Below are 23,130 nucleotides of genomic sequence, written 5' to 3'. Positions count from 1 at the left end.
TAAAGCACTATGATAACATCATGGCACCCCCCTCCAAGTTGCTGAGAGCTGTCGTTGGCCTCTCAACTTGCGTCAACTGCAGCCTTCTTAGTCCATGATCAAGGATGATAGGAGCTACAGTCCAAGAAAAAAATATATTTGGAAGGCCACAGGTTTCCCACCTCCGGATTTAAGTGTTTTCCTGGTAGCCACAGGTGACAAGGCTTTGCATTGCAGACAAGTGGGTGGGCTGGAAGATAGAGAAGACCTCCCTCCTCTGCCCTTAGTATAGAAATCAAGCAGGATTCCAGAAAAAGGACTGCCACCACCCTGCCCTGCATCGAAATGTAGTGGGATGCTAGAAGAGTTCTCTGCCACTCTTCTGGACAACTCCCTGCAATGTAGTTACGGTATTTCTCTTTTCCAGACTGGTAACTTTTGTGGGCTTATTACAAGGTTGAAGTAGTTCTTGCCCGATGCTTAGTCTGGTCCTCCAGTTCTTATTTGCTTAGCCTATGCAAATTAAACCCCAGTTATCTAAAAGCTGTTCCAGAGTGAATGTATACTACTACTTTTATTTCCCTGGAGGACATATGGTATCTACTGGAGGGAAGCTGCTGTCTGCTATTCCTTTGGACACCAGGATGGGTCTGTTTGTATGAGGTGGGTTTCTCCTTCCTTGCCTTTGCAGAATTTGCCACCACTGAGAATAGTGGCTTGCTTAACATTGCCTACTGAGCTCAGGGCAGAACCATGTTTGGTACCAGTGCTTGCCATACATTGCAGCACCTTGTATCTAAAAGATCAGGCTATTCAACAGCTGAAGCTAACAGAACTAGCACCTGTTCCTTGAAAATGTCCATAGAAATTTAGTAGATGCTCTTGGTATAAGCCAGATGGGCAGGGTATTATTATTATTATTTGATTCATATCTGCTTTACAAAAGCACAAAAAATGGGCCATATCTCCCTTGTTGGGAATGAGATCTGCCTATCTCAGCACCATGTTTCCTCTGTCTATTGTAAGTATGGTTGCCCAGTGTTAAATGTCCGGAAGAAGTCAGAAGCCCAAGGCAGTTTAAGTTCCTCAACTATGTTGATTTAACATTTGTCAGTGACAACAGCTCACCCATAGGAAAACAAGAACTGAACTGACTGGACAATACAATAATATACCGAGCAAGAACTGACAGTTGACAGTTGAAAGTGCATGCGCTTACATGCCATTAGAACATTCATCTACCAATGCTTATAAGATTGGTTAGAACACGCCTTGTAACATAAAATGTGTTAAACCCAATAAATAACACTCCTTCCCCCAGCTTCCTAACAAAAGGAACAAACAGTCATCAAGGTGTGCCGGCCTTTTCCGCTCCTGCTGGGACCGTTGCGGTTCCTGTGCCTGAGTCGGTTACCCAGGAGGTTTCTCCGGTACACGGTCTGAGTGGGGCGGTCTGGGAGGCCGGCTCCGAAGGGGTCACTGCTGATGGAGCCACTGAGGATTCCGGCCTGATGTCACCCTGCTGAAGTCCCAAGAAGGCTTGTAACTCTGCCTTGCTCTTTGGGTCTGGGACGTCGCAAATGGCGCACACTTTGTCCTCTGCTGGATGGAGGCCGTCTGTGTCAACCCGTAACCCCATGAAATCCACACTGCTCACTCCCAACAGGCATTTTTCTGTTTTACCTTAAGTCTTGCAGCCTGGAAGCATTGGAGCGCTATCCATAATCTAGCGGTGATCAGCACATCGTCGAAAAACAGCGTGACTCTGGGGATGCCTTTAAGGAGACGGTCCATTAGGCTCTGAAATAACCCTGGGGCCACGCTAACTCCAAACTGTAGGCGTTCGACCCTGAAAGCACCCCTATGAGTCACGATTGTCTGGGCATCTGCGGTGGCCTCGTCAATAGCTGCTGATGAGCTTGCGCTAAATCCAGCTTTCCAAAGATCTTGGCTCCAGCCAGAGTTGCTAACAAAGTTCACCACCAGAACCGGGTATGCATGGTTCTGTAAGGCCCGGTTCAGGGTGCATTTGTAATTGCCACAGATATGGACTGAGCCGTCTGGCTTAACCGGTGTGACAATCTGGGTTTCCCAGGTTCCCGAAGCTACTGGCTCTAAGACCCCTTGGGCGACTAAGCGATCAAGCTCCTCATTGATCTTGGGTTTAAGCGCAAACGGGACTCTACGGGCCTTGACCTGAATGGGTTGCACTGTGCGGTTGAGCCGTAGGGAAATTGGGGGTCCGTTGTACAGGCCCAGGGTTGCATCGAAGACTGATGGAAACTCCTGGCAGATTGATTAAAAATCTGCCCCTGGGGAAATCTGAGTAAGCCCTGAAATACCTAAGCCTAACGGTCTGAACCATACTAGGCCTAGAAGGCTAGTAAATGGGCCTTCAGTTATGATGAGGTTCAAATTCTTGGTGTACTTCTTAAACTGGACCTTGAAGGTGCCCATCCCCTTTAGCTGGATTCTTTTTCTCTGGAAGTCCCACAGCACTATGGGGGCCGGGCGGAGAGGAGGACCACCGTTAGGGTAAAGTTCTTTCAGAGTCTTAGCAGATATTATGGAGTAGGATGAGCTGGTATCCAACTCCATAATGCACGGGGTTCCCTCTATCTTGAGTTGTAAGGTAAAGGTAAAGGTACCCCTGCCCGTACGGGCCAGTCTTGACAGACTCTAGGGTTGTGCGCTCATCTCACTCTAGAGGCCGGGAGCCAGCGCTGTCCGCAGACACCTCTGGGTCACGTGGCCAGCGTGACAAAACTGCTCTGGCGAGCCAGTGCAGCACACACGGAAACGCCGTTTACCTTCCTGCTAGTAAGCGGTCCCTATTTATCTACTTGCACCTGGGGGTGCTTTCGAACTGCTAGGTTGGCAGGCGCTGGGACTGAGCAGCGGGAGCGCACCCCGCCGCGGGGATTCGAACCGCTGACCATGCGATCGGCAAGTCCTAGGCGCTGAGGTTTTACCCACAGCGCCACCCGTGTCCCATCTTGAGTTGTACCCTAAGCTTATTGGGCCCTGGGGACAGAAGTTGAAGTACCCTGGCTGGAGAGATGGACTGTAACTCCTCCTCTATGTAGGCCTCGTGGACACGTTGCTTGTGTCGTGCTCCGGAGGCCTTGGAACAGCAGACTCGACCAATGTGTCCAGTCTTCCCACATTGGCTACATGTGGTGTCCCAAAACCTGCATGTCCGACACTCATGGTTTTCTCCACAGCTGGCCCAGGTCCCTTGAGGTGTGTCAGATGATCGCTGGTTCAATGATGCGCTCATAGCTTGGGAGCAGTGGTGTCGGTCAGATCGGTCCGAAGCTTGGTGGACATCCTCATTGTGGGAATCTACAAAAGACAACCGGTCTCACTGGATGCGGTGAGATCTCCTTTTGGTATGTGGGAGGTGGGCCGCCTCGTCGGCGTTATCCTTCTCAAAGACCGTGACCATATTCATTGCTTCCATCATCGTGATGTTGTCTTTTGCCAACAGCTTGCGGTAGAGACAGCTGTCTCACATGCCACTGATGAACCGTTCGAGAAGTCGTTCCTCGATGTCAGCGAATTGGCAATACATCGCAATCGCCTGGAGCGCTGTGATGTATTCACTTGCTGACTCTTGCGCTTTTTGCTCTCTGTGTGCAAAGTCGTAGCGGTGTTGTTTCTTAGTTGGCTGAGGTGCGAGGTGTCTTGTCATAGCCTGTGTCAGCTCAGTTTCTATGTCCCTGGAAGCCATCAGACCTTCCAGTAGAGTGATGGCGGAACTTCCCAGCACCGTCAGTAGCACATCCACCTTGTCTGCCTCCCTAGTGAAGCCTTGTAGTCGGACATAGCTCCTTATTCGGCGGAGCCACTGCAGCCATTCTGCAGGATGGCTCATATTAAAGTCCGGTGGTGGCCGACTATGACTGGTGGCCATCCTCAGACCTGGAGCAGTCGCTTGTGCGATTGTGGGTAGTTGTGAAGATGGCGGCAGGCGCGGTCTCGTTTCCGGGACTATTTGCTAAGTCCAGCGTGGCGGTGAGGTCACGCTTACTGCGAGGCGGCAGGTGGCGGTGCTGTGGTGTGGTCTTGGGCCTCTGGCAGCCGGCGGGAACTCATGTATCCCATCCTCGTCACCAATGTTAAATGTTCGGAAGAAGTCAGAAGCCCAAGGCAATATAGGTTCCTCAACTACGTTTATTTAACATTTGTCAGTGACAACAGCTCACTCATAGGAAAACAAGAACCGGACTGACTGGACAACACAATAATATACCGAGCAAGAACTGACTGTTGACAGTTGACAGTTTACAGTTGAAATTGCATGCGCTTACTTGCCATTAGAACGTTCGTCTACCAACGCTTACATGATTGGTTAGAACACGCCTTGTAACATAAAATGTGTTAAACCCAATACATAACACCCAGTAATAATGGTTGCAACATGTTTTGTCTTGGGGAGTCTTAATGTTCACCCACCCAGTAATTTGAAATCTGAAATAGTTGTACATATTAAGCCAGTCTCACCTTGATCATCCTTTTTTTCTAGTCTGCTTCGAAGTAAATCAAATCTTTTCAGGATCTCAGTTTGAGCTGGAGAATGCAGTGACCAGAATCGCTTTATCAGCGAGAGTTCTTCCTCCCAAACGGAGTCCTCACTATCCCACATGAGAGGCCCGACGCCAGTTGGATGTGAGGCTTCCTTTTTTTCATTTGGTGCTGTTTGGTGGGGATGATCCTGCTGGAGCTTATGCTTTCTATTTCGATGGTTTTGGTGGTTGGTTTTTTCCCTTTTGTGAACTTCCACTCCTATGCTCTTGGGCCCTATCAGAGAGGTTGCAGGTGCTCTATTTTCAAATATTCTTAACAGGACTATTCTTTCTTTTTTGAATAGGTTTTTAGCTCTAAAAATGAAACTGGCCAGATTATGATCTAAAAAAGTAATCAATGCTCGTACCGAGCAATCATCTTGATGTAGATACTCTATAGCGGCTATGTCAGTTGCTTTTACTACCCCCGGTAAAATGCCACTTATAATGGACAAAAAGTGGTCTATACGGTCCAACCCTGCATAAAATCTAGGCGGTTTAGGGTAATTAGCAAAGACAAGCTTTTGTGGGATTAGGACTAAACTCCATTCTCTTTTGGGACACAACATCTGTCGAACTTGGGAGGAGTGGTTCCCCTCAATAGTTTGGGTCGCCTGCTCACCTCTGTCTACTGATTCTGTGCTGGCCATGAGAGGACTCTGGGGCGATATGACTGCAGATGGATTAGTTCCTTTGTCCCAGCTCGGTGTTGATTCTTCAGAACTTGATTTAGATTCTTTTATGGGTGTATCTACTTTACGTGTCTCTTTGATGGCACTCGAGTTGGATTTGTTTGTTCCACTTGTGGTAAGGGATGGAAGAAGGTTAAAGAGCTTCTGCCAATATTTTTTACAGGTACGGTGAGTTGTCTTAAGCCGCCTTAGGTTTTTCATGTTTTTGCTTTTCTTCATCTTAGGCTCAGCTTTTTTCCTCCGGGGTTTGCTGGGGAGTGGTGGATCCGGCCTGGCTAGGGGATTTGTATTCTGGTCTGAAGCGCTCACATGTTGTTTGAAGTTATCCACTAGGGTCAGGAGCAGCCCGTTTGTTATCGCTAAAAATTTTTTAACGTTAAGGAGATCCTTAGAGATCTGGTATATCTGCTCCTGAAGATAATCACCCCACATTTCTATTCCACAGTCATTGGCTTTCAACCAATGGGTTGAAAGATTACCTCCAAGTTCCAGCGGTGACAAATGAGGATTGGCATCGGGTGTGTTGGCTGTGTTAGCCTTTGTAGCATTCTCTGCTATGGCAAGTTCTTGGGCCAGATTTGTTGGATGGTTTGTCCTCTTGTTGTTTGTTTGCAAGTCCTTTAGCTGTGTTGACCAATCCAACACTGTGAGTGGCAAAGGCATAGCTACATCTAGGATACTCTCATTCTGAGTTCTCTTCCTCGAGTCTTTTTGAGGAAAGTAGCTGGTAATTTTACTTTGTCTCCTTCGTCGTTCCATCGGCCTCTGTGGTGAATTAGGCAGAATTCCTTGGTCCTTGTAATTTTTCCTGGTGAGGACCATAGTGGGTATATGGGTATATATGGATGTATAGTAGGGGGTGCTTGCTTACCGGCGGCTTATCTTTTGTTCTAAGCTGGAGTAAACAGTAGCAGAGGTGCCGATTTATGGAAGTTTATGGAAGTTGCCTCCTGAACCTCTCCAACCTCTCCAACCTGTTTAGTTTCTCCAGCAATTTACATCGGGGCTTGTGAGGTATCAGTCATTTAAAATGTTAGAAAATATTACTGGTCTTAAGCTTCCATACTGTGCCTTGTTTCGTTTAAAATTCAACTAGGTCTTTCTCCCTCATTCAACAGTCTCACGACGTAACCAGTAAAGTAGCTAGGCAGTATAACGAAGCAGAAAAAAGAAAACAAAAATCCCTTGTAATAATTATCGGGTTGAACTTGCCTTGTGTTTCTTGGGGTTATAGCAGCTTCAATTCCTTCCCTTTTTTTTATAGATAAAAAGCTCGGCGTCCTTCCAAAGGAGTAGTTGGCCTCCCCCGTCTGCTAATTACCAGCTTCGTGAAGATAGGGCGGCTTGCTGAGCCTCCTTTGGATAAAAATAGGCCTTTGGCAGTTAATAAAAAAGAGTGATAATTTAAAACTGCTAAGCTCGGTTAAAAGAGAGGAGAAGAGAAAAAAGAAAGCTTTAAAAGAGCTGATAAATACTAATAAATCTATATATCAACGCGGAGCACAAAATAGAGCTACCACTAACGACGCCATCTTGGATCCTTCCCAGTAGTCCATTTTACCATTAAGCCAGTCATAAATTGCTTGCTTTGTCCCAAGAGCATAGACTGCCCACTTGCTGTTCTAGCTTTGCTGTTTCCAACCTTCATTTCTTGCATCAAGGAAATCAGTTGCGTGGCGAGTTCCCGCCCCCCACCAAGATAAATAAACACACGAGACACCATAATTAAGGTTAATTGGGCGAATTAGGCCACAACTTTATTGAATTCAGGAATGAGAGGCATTGGCTTAGGCATTGGTCCTAACGACTATCCGGCTCCAGCCCATTTGCTGGAGACACGGTGAAGGGTTAACACTGATCGGGGGAGTCTCCCGCTGAGGCACGTCGGCTAAGAGCTCCCCCGGGTCACCGCTCTGGGGCGTGCCTTTGGCCCACACCTCCATAGGCTTCGGACAGGGCCACGCCCCCCCGGAGTCCTCTAACGGACCACCCTTCATTCACTGGGGGGAGGTGATGGCGTTCCTCCCCCCCACACATCCTCTTAACCCCTTCTTACCAATGCCTACCGCCACCGAGCAGCCGCTCGCCGCCAATACTCTCATGCCTGAATCCACTCCCTTATCCCCTTAGCAATATCCATCAGCCAAACATCATTACCAGCATCCGAAAGATGCACGCCATCATACCGGTAGAGGGCCTCAAGGTTGAAACGAATGTCTGGGTGGCCAATGACCATCCCCCCCAGGGCTGCCACTCTACGCACCACCGCCCGATCCAAGGCTTTCCTAGCCCTATTTATAGCTATCGGGCACCTGCAATCTCTCCAAACCCGCCTCTCCATCAGCGAGGCCCAAATAATTGTGACATTCGGGTAAGCTGCCTTCAGCTCCTCGAAGTCGCTAAAAATGTGCCACTGCAAATCAATTGCCTTCCTGTAGGCTAGGTCGTTTTCCCCTAATTGTATAAGTAAAGCGTCTGGGGGGCCCTCTACTGCCGCTCTGGCCATAACTGCCGGAAGCATCTCGGCCCAGCGCATTCCCCTCCGGGAGACCCAGGAAATGGTGATGTCAGGTGGGAAGCCCAGGCATGGCCCGAGACCGGAATTAATGGCGCGGACCCTGGCCCAATGTACAATACTGTGCCCGATAATCCAGACGCGCGCCCCCATGTCACCTGTAGGAAATTGAGATAAAAGGCCATGGTCAATCACTATCACAAATTCTTTCTCAAGTAACGTTTGTACGCATCAGACTTCCAACGACCTAAATCCCTAATCCTTTCTGTTGTAAGACCCAGGTGCATTGCCGTGGTGGCTGCTCCAATCCTGAAGGAGTGTGCTGCAAATTCTGCTGCGGGGATGCCGCATGCTGCTAGCGCTAAGCGCATGACCCACGTGAACTGGTGACGCGTCAAAGGTAAACCATCTGCGTGAATCAATAGAGGCCCTGCCGAGGTGACCCTCAGGGATAAGAAGCGCCTCGTGTCTTTTACTGGACATGGGCCAGGCCTGCCGGTGGCCATCAGCTGAACCAGAGCCCCCCTCCCGTGCTGGTCTGTTTTGGAGCTGCGTATTCGTATTACCAGGTCCTCCCGTGACAGGGTAACATCACTTAAAAGCAAGCCCCGGGAGGAACCGTGCCAACCTGCTTCATAAACTACCTCACCCACGCGCAGAGCTCCAAAAAAGGCAATGGAATACGCTGCTGAAAATAGGCGGGCCTCGTACTTTGACCAGCATAATGCACGCAATTTTTTATGGATTTGGGAAAGGATGTCGAATGATATCGGCCTTCTTGTATCGCAGTTTGGGGGCTGTAGCCTGCGCCAACCCTCTAAAGTCCTTCGTATAACAAAATCGTCACAAGGGTCAGTGGAAAATACCGCCTTGCAAAAGAATGAAATTGCTGCGGCTTGAAGGTTGAGGGTTCTGGGGGCGTGGCCCAAGCGTCTTAGGTAAACTAGGTAAGATAGCACCTCAGGCTTGACGGGAGGGGCATTGCCCTTGATGGTTCGGGTTTTGTCACGGAATTTTAAAAAATCTGACCAAGCCTTCTTATACGATCTCAAAGTGGAAGGTGCCAATGAGGCCATTACTCCCTGAATCACTTCTGGCTCCCAGGCCTCTGGTCCCCATGCCTCAGGTCCCCAAGACTCCACAGATGTTCCGGGAACGGCTGCGGCAGAAGCTGTGCATCCGGTGCCAACGAGCGGAAGCAGTCCATCTGAAAGCGAGATAGGGCATCCGCGATGTCATTATTTACACCAGGCACAAATTTTGCAGAGAAGTGGATGTTGAGCTCTAAACACCGGAGAACGAAGGAACGCAGGAGGACGCCTACCCTTGGTGACCGCGCGGCCTGCCTGGAGAGTACTGCCACCACGGCCTGATTGTCGGTGTGGAAGCACACCCTATGGTTACTAAAGGTTTCCGGCCACAGGTGCACCGCCACTACTATCGGAAAGAATTCCAGGAATGTTAAATCTCTGGTAATGGGGCCCCCTTGCCAGTCGGCGGGCCAGCGCTGAGCACACCATTGGCCCCTAAAGTAAACGCCAAACCCCTGAGAGCCCGACGCATCCGAATGGACCTGGAAGTCAACCTGCAGTGACAGGTTGTCCTGCCATAAAGAAATGCCGTTGTAGTTCTGCAAGAACTTCAACCAGACCTCCAGGTCGGATTTCACTTCCTTAGATAGCCGTACCCTATGGTGAGGGGAACGCAGCCCTGCTGACAACTTCGCAAGGCGGCCACAAAATGGGCGGCCAGGGGAAACCACGCGGCAAGCAAAATTTAAGTGGCCTAACAGTGACTGGATTTGCCTGAGTGTAACTTTTCTTAGGGGGAGCAGCTGGCGAATCAAGTCGCCAAGCGCGATGAGTTTTTCCTTGGGAAGTTTTGAGGTCTGAGCGACAGTGTCCAACTCGATACCTAAGTAAACCATGGTCGTAGCCGGACCCTCAGTTTTGTCGGCGGCCAGAGGAACCCCCAATTCTCCCGCTAGAGATATGAAGGCTTCAAGGAGCTCTGAGCACTTAACCCTGCTATTGGCCACGAGGATAAAGTCGTCCAGGTAGTGCGACACGCCCTCGGCGCCGGTTCTAAAGCGAAGCGCCCAGTCCAGGAAGGTGCTGAATGCCTCAAAGGCTGCGCAGGCCACAGAGCAGCCCATGGGCATTGCTTTGTCTACAAAATACGCCCCCTCAAATTTGAATCCAAGCCACCGGAAATCTTCCGGATGAACTGGCAAGAGTCTAAAGGCCGACTCAATGTCACATTTTGCCAGCAGTGCACCCTTACCGAACTTGCGTATGAGCTGTACCGCTTGGTCAAAAGTGGCATATCTAACTGTGCAGAGTTCCTGTGGTATTGCATCATTGACGGACCCCCCTTTTGGGTAGGAGAGGTTGTGGATCATGCGATACTCACCGGGCATTTTTTTGGGGACTATGCCTAGCGGGGATATATGGAGTCCTTCAATTGGGGGGACTAAAAAGGGGCCGGCTACCCTTCCTGCTTTTATTTCCTTACTAATTTTCTTTTGGGCAACCTCGGGCATCTCCCTCACCGATTTTTGGTTTGGAGGATCGCTTGAATTGGGGGGATAAGCTACTGGGATCCTGAAACCGATACTAAAGCCCTCCCAGAGGTATTGTGCTGCTGTCTTGTTAGGGTAAAGGTCTAAGAGGTTTTTTAGCGGGGACAACTTGATAGGGGACCAGGCTAGGCCCAGGCTGAAATTACTGTCTGCCACCTTGGGGTCCAAATGGTGCCCCATGGCCACCTCTCGGTCCCTGGTTATAGGCGCCTCTCCCACCCCGAAAGGGCTGCCTTCCTTTGGTGCAGGCAGTGGCAGGGTGGTTACCGAGGCATTTTTCGCACTCGTGGCTGTACTTACAGACAGCCCGTGCACAAACCCCCTTGTTGTACTCCCAGCACAGCCGCCTCTGCTTTGGAGCGGTCTTCCAAGCTCTTGACGAATCCTGGGGCTTCTTTTCAACGAAGGGACCCACGTGTTCTGACCAGTAATTCTGGTCCCTCAGGTCCCAGCGCGTGGAAGACAGCTGTGATGCATTTCTGCGGAAATCTTCATCATAATTTAGGGCAGCAACATCCCCCGCTAAATCCCGCGCCCTCCTGACATGAGCCAAATACGCAACCAAATGCATCGCCCGCTTCGGATAAGCCGCGCTGACGACGCCCATAAACACCTGGAACCCGTCAAGCCAGTTGTCAAAAGTACGTTCGGGTCTGGGTGTCCTGTACTTGCGATTACCATACTTGCGTTTTTTCTCCCCTCTACCCATAAGCTTAGCTGGTGGTATCAGTCAGAAAATATCTATAAATTCACCACTGAGGATCTTATTCCTCTTTCTCGGAGATAAATGAGAGCCTACGATAAAATCAGTAGAGAGATTAGTGGACGTTTTAACATCCTGCAGCAATGCGCCATCCCTCCACTCGAGGGTCCCGTTAAAGGATTTCCTGTAGGAATTGGCCCTCCTCTCATGCACCCATAAAGGAAGGCCCATAACGTCCTCCCCGTGGCCCCAGTACTCCACCCTAGGAGCATCGCTGTCTGAATCGGAAGAAGAAGAGGTACCTGAATCATCTTCTGAATCCGAATGCCTGCACTTCTTCTTCTTCTTTGAGGTGTGCTTCCTCTTCTCTTTCCTCTTCCCCGAGTGGCTCTCAGGAATGGCTTGATCCGGAGCGGCTACTGCCTGCGCTGCTTGCATCCCCTGGGCTTCCTCGTCGGAAGAAGAACTTGAGGCACCCTCGGCTGGTGCTGACTGCAGCGGTGGGCTCTGAAAGAGACTTGGAACACCTGGATCCTTTTGCAGATTAGTAGTCCCAGGACAATGAACGCAAGCCTTACCCTTTTTGCCTCCCCTCGGGGCCCCTTTTGCCTTGCCTGGGCCGGTTGACTGTGCCCGGGTATTCCTTTTGGGCCGGGGTGTTGACTCCTTGGCTGCTTTCAGCGCTGCCACCGCGGCTGCCGAAGTGCCGGGAAGTTGAACCTCGTTGGGTTGCGTGTCTGGAATGAAATCCTGTGTGAACGCTCTTGGTGCCTCCGTCACAGATACCGCCACCACCGGTGCCGCTGTCGATGGTGCCCCTGGCGCCAGCCCTGGTGCCGCTGTCACTTGCGCTGCCGGTGTCGCTGCTCCTTGTCCTGAAGATCTATGCCTATAGAAATCTTGAAACGCTGTGAAAAATTCAGCCAAGGCTTGGGGGTTACTTGGGATTACAAAAGGTTGGGGCTCCTCAAGATTCCCCTGAGGCCCTCCAGCCACGGTGGAGTTTTCTTGGTTACCTCGACCGGACATGATGTGATGTAGATGCTTGCTTATCTTGATCAAGGAAACACCAACCACGTAGTACGGCTAATGTGCGTAGCTCAGTATCGTCTGCACTGGCAACACTTTAATGGAATGATAGTTAGCACACCCAACCGCTCCTGTTCAATTCTGTGCACACCAGTAAAACACAAGGCAATCACTTTAGCTCAGTATTGTCCGCACTTGACCCAGCTGCTCAGAATTGTCTACCCTGGATACCCACCAAAGAACGCTTTATTATATATATATGAATTATTATTATTCTTATTGTTGTTAACTATTATTGTTTATTATTATTAATAAACTCTATTATTATTGTTCTTCTTGTTGTTAGCTATTTATTTGTTTATCTATAGATTGCCGAATTGATTGGTTGCAACTATATCGCAATTAAAATTGTTAAGAGCAAGTAGAGCAGTGAAATGTATTGGAGCTTAAGGCTCCTGCCTCTTATATCGTTGCCTTTAATTTAAATTAGAGCAGGTAGGTAAATTGTCTTTTAAAAGCCAAATGAGTTGAATTCCGCGAAAGCACCCAATCAAATTAATTATAGCTATATGTTAAGTCTAACCGTGAGATGCTAAAGCACTTTAATTAAACAGCTGAAATAAACTATATGGGCAAGATAAACTTAATGCTATACCAATGGAAGCTCACACTGCCACTAAATCCAGTAGAACCAGCAATTAAGGACTTGTCGGGCAGGGAGAAGGAAGCCGCTTTAAGCCCTAGCAGGCCCTATTAACTGACCTAGTAAAAGAAACCAGTACCAATTCCTTTAACGGAGGTGAATCAATGACTTGCAATACTATATAAGGCCTCCAAATAACCCAAGCCTTTAAAAAAGGTCAGCTATGCAGCCTTAATTGAATTAGTTAACACTGCTGGGTTACGTCCCCTAAGAGAGCTGGCAGCCCAACTGAGTAAAACAACGAATGAATTCCACCCAGGATAAACTTAAAAGGCTGTATCTCTTGATAGATCCACGTAAGGGGGCTGCAAGGGGTAAGGAAAATCCCGGGTGTTTTCCTCTAGTAAGATGGCGGCCGCTAGGCAAGCCACGTGGTTTACAAAATGGCGCCGGGGCAGACAGTAGCCTAGCAACGGGACGCGCTGCAGCCTGTATTAAACTGGCGGCCCTTGCTATCTAAATGGCTAGCAACAGTTGATAGTGCGAAAGGGGAGCAGGGAGAGGGGCGCTAAGGAACCCCCCCAGCCCTTTAACTGAAAGGTCTGCCGACGCAGACGCGAAGTGAAGACGCGCTCCTCCCTTTGCTAAATAAATCGCAAACAGTAGCTGTGCCTGTACTACAGTACTCGCTCCGATGCCCAGCAAGATACAACAATGCAAATCAGACGCACGCTAACCAGTAAAACAGCGGTAAAAGCAAGCCGGCGCCCTGACTGGTAGCGCTTAGGCGAACCGGAGGGAAGGAACCGGGACAGGAGGTAAATCACTAACAACAACAATAGGTAAAGTACCCAACTTCTATTACCGGCGGCTAAGCCGCTCGCAGAATACCCCAGCAATGAACGCAGGCACAACCTGATAAGATCGGTGCAAACCTTTCCTGGGAATCGCTGTAGCGCCGGGGCGATGGAGGAAATTGCAGGAGGAGGCTGCTCAGGAAGAAATCAGCTGGCTGGCGGCTCCCAGAACCCCGCGGCTATCGCCGGTGTAGCTGCCGCACGTGGGCTGCCGACGCGATGCGTGATCCTTCCTCCTACTGGCGAAGACCTACGAGAATAAGCTCCCCCCCAGCAGACCCCAAGCGATTTCGGCTCTTTTTTTTGGCTTGCAGTGAGACGGAGCTCGCAAGCGGGCAGGGAGAAAGATTCCCTGATGGTGATTTCAGCTCAGAATAAGGAGCGACCCGCAGTGCTCCTGAAGATGACCCCGGGGCGGCAAGACTGCACCGATCGATCGAAGCTAGGCCCGAAGAGATCTGCGCCTGCTGCGCTGAAGCTCCACGTGGCCAAAGAAGGAAGGCTCCAACGACGCCGGGATCAGCTGGCAAACGCGGGGCTAGCCGGAGAAGAGAGGGCGAGCCCCCTCCGCTCCGGCCCTAAATAGGACAAGCCACGCCCCCTCCAGCCAGCCGATTGGCTGGCCGGGAGGCGTGGCCGGATGGGATTCCCCTGCTCTCGCGGGGGCTGAAACCAGCCCCCGCTCACGTGGGGAAGGGCGTGATGCCCGCAACCCCACCTCCTTGGGGCAGGCCCGGAAGTGGCTTTACACAAGCCCTGCGTTCACCAGGAGCAAACTACCAAGCCTCCAGCATCTGCTCAGTCCTCAAAATGCACAATGCCTTTGACTTGAAAGCAGAACAGAGCGCAAGTCAGAGGAGATATTTTGGCAGTGAGCCCAAAGCCTTGATGTGCCAGCTGCCCACACACTCTAGGGATGCACCTGTCGGAGTATAACTTCTCAAAAAAGTACAAACTTTTAATAGTTCCCAACTTGGGCTAATTAACCAGCTGCCTCCCAGGTAGGAGGGGGTGATGTAGAAAGCTCTCCTTCGGGGTTTATTTACATGCTTAGGCTGAGAAATGGCTGGAGACACCTCTTTAATCAATCCCTAAGCAAGCTACTACAATTAAAGCTCATTATCTACAGTTCTGCCCCCAGGCCTATTCCCCTTTGGAGAGATGTGGTTACTACTGAGAAAGCGGAGAAGAAAAAGCCTCTGGGGTCTGTTAGCCAGCGAAATTATATCATCCAGCCTGCCCCAAGGGATGGTTGGTGGCAAGACACAGGATATGCCTGGACATGGATACATTATGAAAAGCAAAAAGATCTGCAAAAGTATTGTGGAAGAAAGAATGGACAACAAATTGGAGGATAAACAAAAGGCTTCCACTTGTGTTCCAGGATGTTTTCCACTGGTATTTGATCTTCTTATACTATAGATAGCATATTTTATATTGCTCTATGAACTGGTGAGAAAGGCTCTCGCATGCATTCTTGAAATCCTTAAAATACTTTAGATAAGCCAGTCTTCTTATTACCCAAGCACCAGAGCTGGGGCAGATAGTGCTTTGTCAGAAAGCCACTGAGTGAATTTGTGGGTGGCTTGAGAGGACCCAGGAACATCCCGATTCATAACTCAGAAACTATGAGACACCTGCTGACAACTGCCATCAATGCCACTGATGCTCTGTTCCCAATTGGTCTACGGACCCCAGGGGCTTCACAGTGCCAATCATAAATCCTACAAAACCTGCCTTAAAAGCTTATTTTGTGTATGAATAGGGTAGGCCTGTGGCATGGATTCGACAACTAAGGAATTTACCATCTCCAAAGACTGGCTCAGACTGACCAGGGAATGCAATCAGTGACCATTATCAGCTGTCTTGTCAGGCAGGACACTCTTGTCTGTTGTAATTTCTGTTGTAGACCGCCTCTTTGTATGATGCTTTGGGGTGGTCTTTGGCTAAGGGGCGGGGCAATTTCTAAAGTCTTTAAAAGCTCTGGCACACCTTCTTGCAAGGGGAGAGGGGGACTCTGTTGCAGCATAAAAATAAAAACCTTCCATGCTTTCACTAGATCCTGCCTCCACTCAATTTTCTCTGACCGAAAACAAACTTGTGGGGGGGACGGGACAGGACACTGAATTCCTTGATGGAGAGTTGGGCTGTAAAAGCCAACCCCAATTTTTTCCTATAACAGTGTGCAACCTCTGGATAGCGAGTGGATTATCTAACTTGCCATTCTTCCAGAAGAAGAATGCTGTGCAATATTAAAATGTAGCACACTCTTACACCTACAAAAATACATGGGGGGTTTTTTTGGGTGGTTTGTTTTTGTGGCTTTGCATTTCTTGGGGTCACCACCATGACAAGAAGTTCATTCAGCCCTGGTTGCAATAGGTCTCAAAGGATGGGCTATGGTGGGACCGTGACCAACAAGCTATGGCTCCCCCTGATGGGGGATGAAAGGAACTTTTACAAAGCCATTTTGATGGTAATTCTAGACTGGAGCAGAGCTGGCAAAACCCTTTTAGGCCTATGACCCCTTTTGCAAACCAGATAAACTATTACGGGCATCACACAAGCCCAGCCACCAAGCCTTATCTCAGGAGGGGTAGGGGACCCTGGGGAAAACTTCTGCAGGCACACATGCATGCTGGTGACCCCTACACTGAAGGCAGGAATTTCCCTTAAATGACCTCTGTCCATCCCTGATTAAAAGAATAAAGGTAAAGGGACCCCTGACTTTTTGGTCCAATTGCAGACGACTCTGGGGTTGCAGCGCTCATCTCGCTTTACTGGCTGAGAGAGCCGGCGTACAGCTTCCGGGTCATGTGGCCAGCATGACTAAGCCTCTTCTGGTGAACCAGAGCAGCGCACGGAAACACCGTTTACCTTCCCGCTGGAGCGGTACCTATTTATCTACTTGTGCTGTGACGTGCTTTCGAACAGCTAGTTTGGCAGGAGCAGGGACTGAGCAACGGGAGCTCACCCCGTCGCAGGGATTCGAACCGCCAACCTTCTGATTGGCAAGCCCTAGGCTCTGTGGTTTAGACTACAGCGCCACCCGCGTCCAGATTAAAAGAATAGGTTGTACCTAAACTGGTAATGAACTGAGCATAGTCCATAGTCTTAAGAGGAAAAGAAATACAACACAAGTACTGGAGAGCACCATCACACATTTGACGAGCTATGGGTTAATAGGGCTGTCCCTTGCCAGGTGAGGATTGGATTTACTGGGACACAATATCAGGAATTACTGGCTACTGGGACAAAATATCTCCTGAGATGTGTGCAAACCTGGTAGCCACCTACCAGAAACGTCTGGCCTCTATACAGTGGTGTCTCGCAAGACGAAATTAATTCGTTCTGCAAGTTTTTTCTTCTTGCGAGTTTTTCGTCTTGCGAAGCACGGTTTCCCATAGGAATGCATTGAAAATCAATTAATGCGTTCCTAGGGAAACCGCCTTCAGACCAGGTCCGGGGACAGTCTGTCCCCCGACCTCTTCTGAAGGCTGGGGGGGGGACAAGGGCTTTTCTTCCCACCGCCAGCCTTCAGAAGTCTGTTCTGAAGGCTGGCGGTGGGAAGAAAAGCCCTCCTCCCCATCTCCCGCCCCGCAAGCTCCGGGGACAGGAGCGCTTTGCTGCCGACCGCCAGCATTTTAAAAGCCCCCGCTGTCCCGGGGCGATTTTAAAATGCTGGCGGGCGGCAGCGAAGCCTCCGCTGTCCCGGGGCGATTTTAAAATGCTGGCGGGTGGCAGCGAAGGCTTCGCTGCCACCCGCCAGCATTTTAAGATCGCCCAGGACAGCGGAGAAGTCTCCGCTGTCCCGGGAAGGCAGGCGGGGGGGGAATCAAAGACTTTTGCCCCCCGCCGGCCTTCAGAAGAGGTCCAGGACCTCTTCTGAAGGCCGGCGGTGGGTGAAAGTCTTTGCTCCCGACCGCCAGCATTTTAAAAGAGGTCCCCGGAGATTTCGCTATGGGCTTTCTTCTTGCGAAGCAAGCCCATAGGGAAATTCGTCTTGCGGAACGACTCAAAAATGGAAAACTCTTTCGTCTTGCGAGTTTTTCGTTTTGCGAGGCGTTCATCTTGCGAGGCACCACTGTAATTGCCAACAGGGGATTTGCCACCAAGTACTAAGTCATCTTTTGCAAAGGAATCAAATACTTATTTCACTCATTATAATGCACATCAGTCTCTGACTTTTGTCTTCTGGGTTTCTGGGGGGTTTTCCTGCTGTTATTCTGTCTCTCACAGCTACAGTAAACCTACCATTAAAATTATGGACTGGTCATTTCTTTCTCAGAGGGTAAACGGGCAAATTTAGCAGGGGATCAAATACTCCCCCCCCACACACACACACTGTATGGTCCTGACATGTGTCTCCCAGAAGTTTGCCTAACCCTGTCCTAAACGGTGCCACAAAACTTACCTTACATCATAGTAGAACCACCTCCTAACTTCTGGTACTTTTTAGGGGGCAATGACTGGCAGTGACAGAATACAAAGTTGCCCCTTAACACATCAGGACCACATGGGCAGCAATGGAAAATGTAGAAGGATGCCGGAAAGAGGGAAAGATAAAGGCCATGCCAAATGGCTGTGGTTTGATAAAGGTGGCATGTAGATCAGCTCAAAGGCTGGCCCTTATATGCCACACCGTTCACCTGTTCAGTGGCCCCTTGGCCTCCGTTGAGTTACCTGAGCAAGATCTCCACTGTAGGGCCTTTGCAGAGCTGCTGCAGATTTCCTTCAGCCTTTGGCAGGAATCTTCTCCCACTAAAGCCAAGAGTTGCAAGTGACACCAGTCCCCTCTTTGACATCACACAATGAGGCTATTGTGATGTGGTGGCTTTGCCTGAGACACAGAGAGGGAGGGAGGAGAGCTGTGATTGTGAGGCAATCCTTAGCTTCCCCACTCAAAGCTCACCTTTGAAAATTCCCCCCTACATCCCAGGCCAAGCCTCCTCCTCCTATTATCTTTCTTCCCAAATCTTATTTCAGCGCATACCCCAGATTTCAGGATGTGACTCCAAAAGCTATTTTCCATCTTGCCTATTGCCTGTACCTCGTGGGTAGGCAAACTAAGGCCTGGGGGCCGGATCCGACCCAATTGCCTTCTAAATCCGACCTGTGGACGGTCCGGGAATTGGCGTGTTTTTACATGAGTAGAATGTGTGTTTTTATTTAAAATGCATCTCTGGGTTATCTGTGGGGCACAAGAATTCATTCATCCCTCCAATATAGTCCGCCCCCCCCACAAGGTCTGAGGGACAGTGGACCGGCCCCCTGCTGAAAAGGTTTGCTGACCCCTGCTGTAACTTGTGTCTCTTCTATCACAGAATAGAACTCCCCAGTTGCGTGTGTATGTGTGGAGCAAGACTACCACACAATGAAGTACTGGCCCACAGACTTGGATGGCTTTCAAAGTGGGTTAGAAAAATTCATGTTGGGAATTACCAATGGGAAGCTGGCTTATGTGAGAACAGGATGCTGTGCTTCTTAGGTTGGTGGAAATCAGGACACCTGAGATTGCATTGGACTGGGAATGCCTGATTTCATGTTCCTCCTTGGGGGCTTCCCAAAGGCATCTGCTTGATCGTTGTGAGTACTCAAAATGTGCTTATAAATCTCTGAAAGTCACAAACTGTTTCATAGAATTCTTCTTAAAGTTATGACCACTGCTCCATAGATATTGTTGTTATACAATTCCATTCACCATATAGATGGGTTTATGAAGCATTTCTGTATCCTTCTGCTGTGCTGAAGAACAATTCTATGAAACAGTGGGTATATCCGGAATCACTGTTCACCACGTCTGTTTGTGGGACGCGGGACACGGGTGGTGCTGTGGGTTAAACCACAGAGCCTAGGACTTGTCGATCAAAAGGTCGCGGTTCGAATCCCCGTCATTCAGTTCCTTGCAGAGAGTAAAGATTATGGCCAACAATGACAGGGGAGTGACTCAATGAGCTATGCTTACAGAGTGTGCACAGAAAAACTGCATTGGAAAAAAGGAGAAATTTGGGAAGTGCTGAAAAGTGCTTTTAATGCAGCAACTCAGTCAGATGCGCAGCATATAAATATTATTATTATTATTATTATTATTATTATTATTATTATTATGGCTTTCAGCAAATCCAATGAAACTTGTTTTAGTTTGGATTGTTGAGACACTTCATTTCGAATCTGCTAAACAGAGCAAGACAAAAGATGATGACAGGTGGGTGTCCTGCCCCCCTCCAATAACAAACCCTGGCTATACCCATGGAGTCCAGCAACAGTTGCAAGGCCACAGGTTTCCCATTCCTGTTCTAGATTCTCCGAAGCCTAGTAAGAACTGAGCTCCCATTGCAGCCCACGCAGCTAAACAGGAAGCTGTGCTTGAGGTCATTTCCAGGCCGCTGCTGGGATCCAGAGCTAAAGGCGAACAAGGACTATCTTTTAATGCTGCCACAGTGTTCCAGCACCATATGTTCTAGTTGTGGTGGGCACGATGGTGGTGTCGGAGGAGCGCAGCGCCCTGGCTGCAAGGGAAAGGCTCCTCCTCTGTGCATGAGACAGATGCATGGAGTCGCTGGTGGCGGGCGAGGTGGGAGCTTCGGCTAAAGCGTTTGTGGCACTGTGGGCAGGCGTAGGGGCGCTCGCCCGTGTGGGTGCGCTGGTGCTCCAGGAGCCGGGCGCTCTCGCAGAAACGCTTGCCACACTGGGTGCAAGCGTAGGGCTTCTGGCCGGTGTGGAGGCGCCGGTGCTGCGCCAGATTAGAGCTCCAGGAGAAGCACTTCCCGCAGCAGTCGCAGGCATAGGGGCGCTCCCCGGTGTGCATGCGCCGGTGCTGCCGCAGGTTCGACAGCTGCGTGAAGGCCTTGGGGCAGTCCGCGCACCGGTATGGCTTCTCCCCCGAATGCGTGCCCAGGTGACGCATCAGGTGCGAGCTTTGGCCGAAGCCTTTCCCGCACTCGGTACACATGTAGGGTTTCTGGCCCTCACTGGAAGAGATGGGGGCAGGTTTGGTGGGAAGCACTAGGGTAATGTCTCCCACAGCCAGTCTCCCACGACTTAGTTCCAGGCCAGGCCTCTGGGGCTCCATCCCTCCAGGGATGTGTTCTCTCGACAATGTGCTTTTGGAGACAGAGGTTTCCTGCTCACGTCCCCTCCTGGCATCTGCTGGGACGGCATCAGTGGATCTCAACTTCAGGAAAAAGTAACAAGACGTAAAATTAGATGCAGAGAAACATGGGAAGACTGGTTCACTTAAGTACATGAGAGCCCTGTTGGATCAGGCCAAAGGCCCGTCTAGTCCAGCATCCTGCTCTCATAGGGGCCAACTAGATGTGTGTAGGGAGCCCACATGCAGGAAATGAGAGCAACAGCACTCTCCACTCTTGCAGTGCCCAGCAAGTAGAATTCAGGCAGTGCCACACTGCCTCTTATCTCCCATTTTATTTTACTCCCCCCCCCCTGAAATTGCTCCTCGGTGCACAATGACAGCAATACAGTCATACCTCGGGTTACAGACGCTTTGAGTTGTGCGATTTCAGGTTGTGCACCACGCCGAACCCGGAAGTACCGGAATGGGTTACTTCTGGGTTTCAGCACTTGCGCATGCACATGTGCAGATGCGCCAATGCGGGTTGCAAGCGCTGCAGGTTGTGAACGTGTTTCCTGCACGGATCATGTTCACAACCCAAGCATCCACTGTAATCTAATGCATTAATAAAAGCAAAATAAAAGCCATAAACTCACACCCACACCCACACGCACACACCCACTCCTTCAATAAAAACTAAAAGACAACTGCTAAACACCAAACACAGCTCCTTCAAAATGACGGGGCAAGCAAGGAAGTCTTAACCTGATGCCCAAAACACTGTAATATGCAAGTCGAGCCTCTCTAGGATGTTCCAAAACCAGGGAACTGTTTCAAAAAATGCCCCCTCCTTTGCACAAGCATAACACACTTCAAGTGATGATTTATTTTGGGAGGTGGGGGTGGTCAGGACACCCACTGGTCCTCATCTTCTGGCTGTCTAGCAGATTCGGAACGAAATGTTTCAACAACGTTGTTTCAAATCACTTTCTTTTGACCCCAAGTGCTCAGAATGAGCTCAAAATCTTTCTGCAATTTTTGCTTTTAGTTCAGTATTTTTATTTATTGCATTGATGCTGCTCCCCCGCTCTCCTCTGGCTATGCCCATGCCCCCTACCCCTGCCACATCCTCCCTGAGTGTGCCCAAGCAGCCCCTGCCTCGCCCCCCAGCCATCTGCAGAAGTCTTCCCTTTCCCCGTGTGCCATCAATCCCTCCCTTGGCACTCGCATCGGGCACCGCTCTCCCCCAGCTTCGCACAGTCCCTTCTGACCTCGCTGCTCAAAGCGGGGCTTGAGCTGGCGCCTCCTTGTTCCAGCAGCAGAGGGAGGCAGGGGGCAGCCCAACCTGCATCTTGTGCGGGGGGCGGGGGGAAGGGGGGCATTGGGGATGACGGCGGCCAGGGAAGCGGAGAAAGGAATTGGACCATCTGCAGCCCAGGGCTCAACATAGGCAGCCGCTCTGGCCACAGGCAGGGATGGCGCCTGGATTGCTCCATGGTTTTAACCCCTGGTTTTCTCCCTAAGTCTGGGCATGCTGTTGGAATTTTTTTGGGGGAAGGATTTGAATAAGGTGCTGCGCTTGAAGCAGCTCAACGACAGGCAGACATTCAACAGGTGCTGTGTGCCTTTCCTGCCCTCCCCCCTTTCCCTCCTGCCCCCAATCAGAGAATTGTAGACTTGGAAGGAACCCCAAGGATCATCTAGTCCAACCCCCGGCAATGCAGGAATTTCAGCTAAAGCATCAATGACAGAGGGCCATCCAACCTCTGCTTAAAAGCCTACAAGGAAGGAGAGTCTACTACCACCTCCAGAGGGAGCCTGTTCCACTGTTGAACAGCGTACTGTCAGAAAGTTTTTCCGTATATTTAGTCGAAATCTCCTTCCTTGTAACTTGAAGTCGTTGGTTCGAGTCCTACCCTCCAGAGCAGGAGCAAACGAGCTTATTCCCTCTTCCATGTGACAGCCCTTGAGGTATTTAAAGATATCTCCTCTTTTCCAGGCTATACATACCCATTCAACCGTTCAACCGCTTGGATTGCATATTGGTTTCTCATATTAATGAATTATGAGAGTGTTGCAGGAATTTATGTATAGGTTGGGGGGGTTGCCCCTCCAGCAGATATAATGCACATGCAGCCCACTACCAAAATCAGCACAATCACTTTTGTGATTTGTCCTCACAAAACACTTTCTTTCTATCTATTCAAAGGGCCTTTGCTGCACGATACCAAATGTAACAATTCACTGATAAATGTATCTATGTACTGGCTCCCTGGGAAAACTTCAGAAATTCATGTAGGCATGTGAGCTCAGCTACTCAGCAGCCCCTCTGCCTGAGTGATAATCCCTGGCATCCTGATACCTGAGTGCCAGACAAGTAGCCATTCCAGAAATAACAAACCCAGATGAAGACAAAAGGGTGTGATTAACTTGGCTGGGAAACAGGGAAATGTAAATATCCTTTTTGTTACACTTGATGGGTGTTTGGTGG

General features: G+C 49.9%; 2 long non-coding RNA genes across 2 annotated transcripts; one reads left to right on the top strand and one right to left on the bottom strand.

The window, feature by feature from the left end:
* The first annotated feature begins 40 nt into the window (after window positions 1–40).
* LOC310691121 lies at window positions 41–6,904 on the top strand. The gene is made up of 3 exons (XR_014518335.1): window positions 41–1,416; window positions 2,993–4,478; window positions 6,812–6,904. It is a non-coding gene; the product is annotated as an uncharacterized lncRNA (long non-coding RNA).
* Window positions 6,905–19,718: 12,814 nt separating this feature from the next.
* Window positions 19,719–21,961, bottom strand: LOC310691123. The gene is made up of 3 exons (XR_014518337.1): window positions 21,911–21,961; window positions 21,055–21,254; window positions 19,719–20,741 (listed from the first exon to the last, which is right to left on the bottom strand). It is a non-coding gene; the product is annotated as an uncharacterized lncRNA (long non-coding RNA).
* Window positions 21,962–23,130: the final 1,169 nt, after the last annotated feature.

The sequence above is a fragment of the Podarcis liolepis genome (assembly GCF_965112155.1).
Source record: "Podarcis liolepis genome assembly, chromosome: 13".
NCBI lineage: Eukaryota > Metazoa > Chordata > Lepidosauria > Squamata > Lacertidae > Podarcis > Podarcis liolepis.
This window is presented reverse-complemented; position numbering and strand designations above follow the sequence as displayed.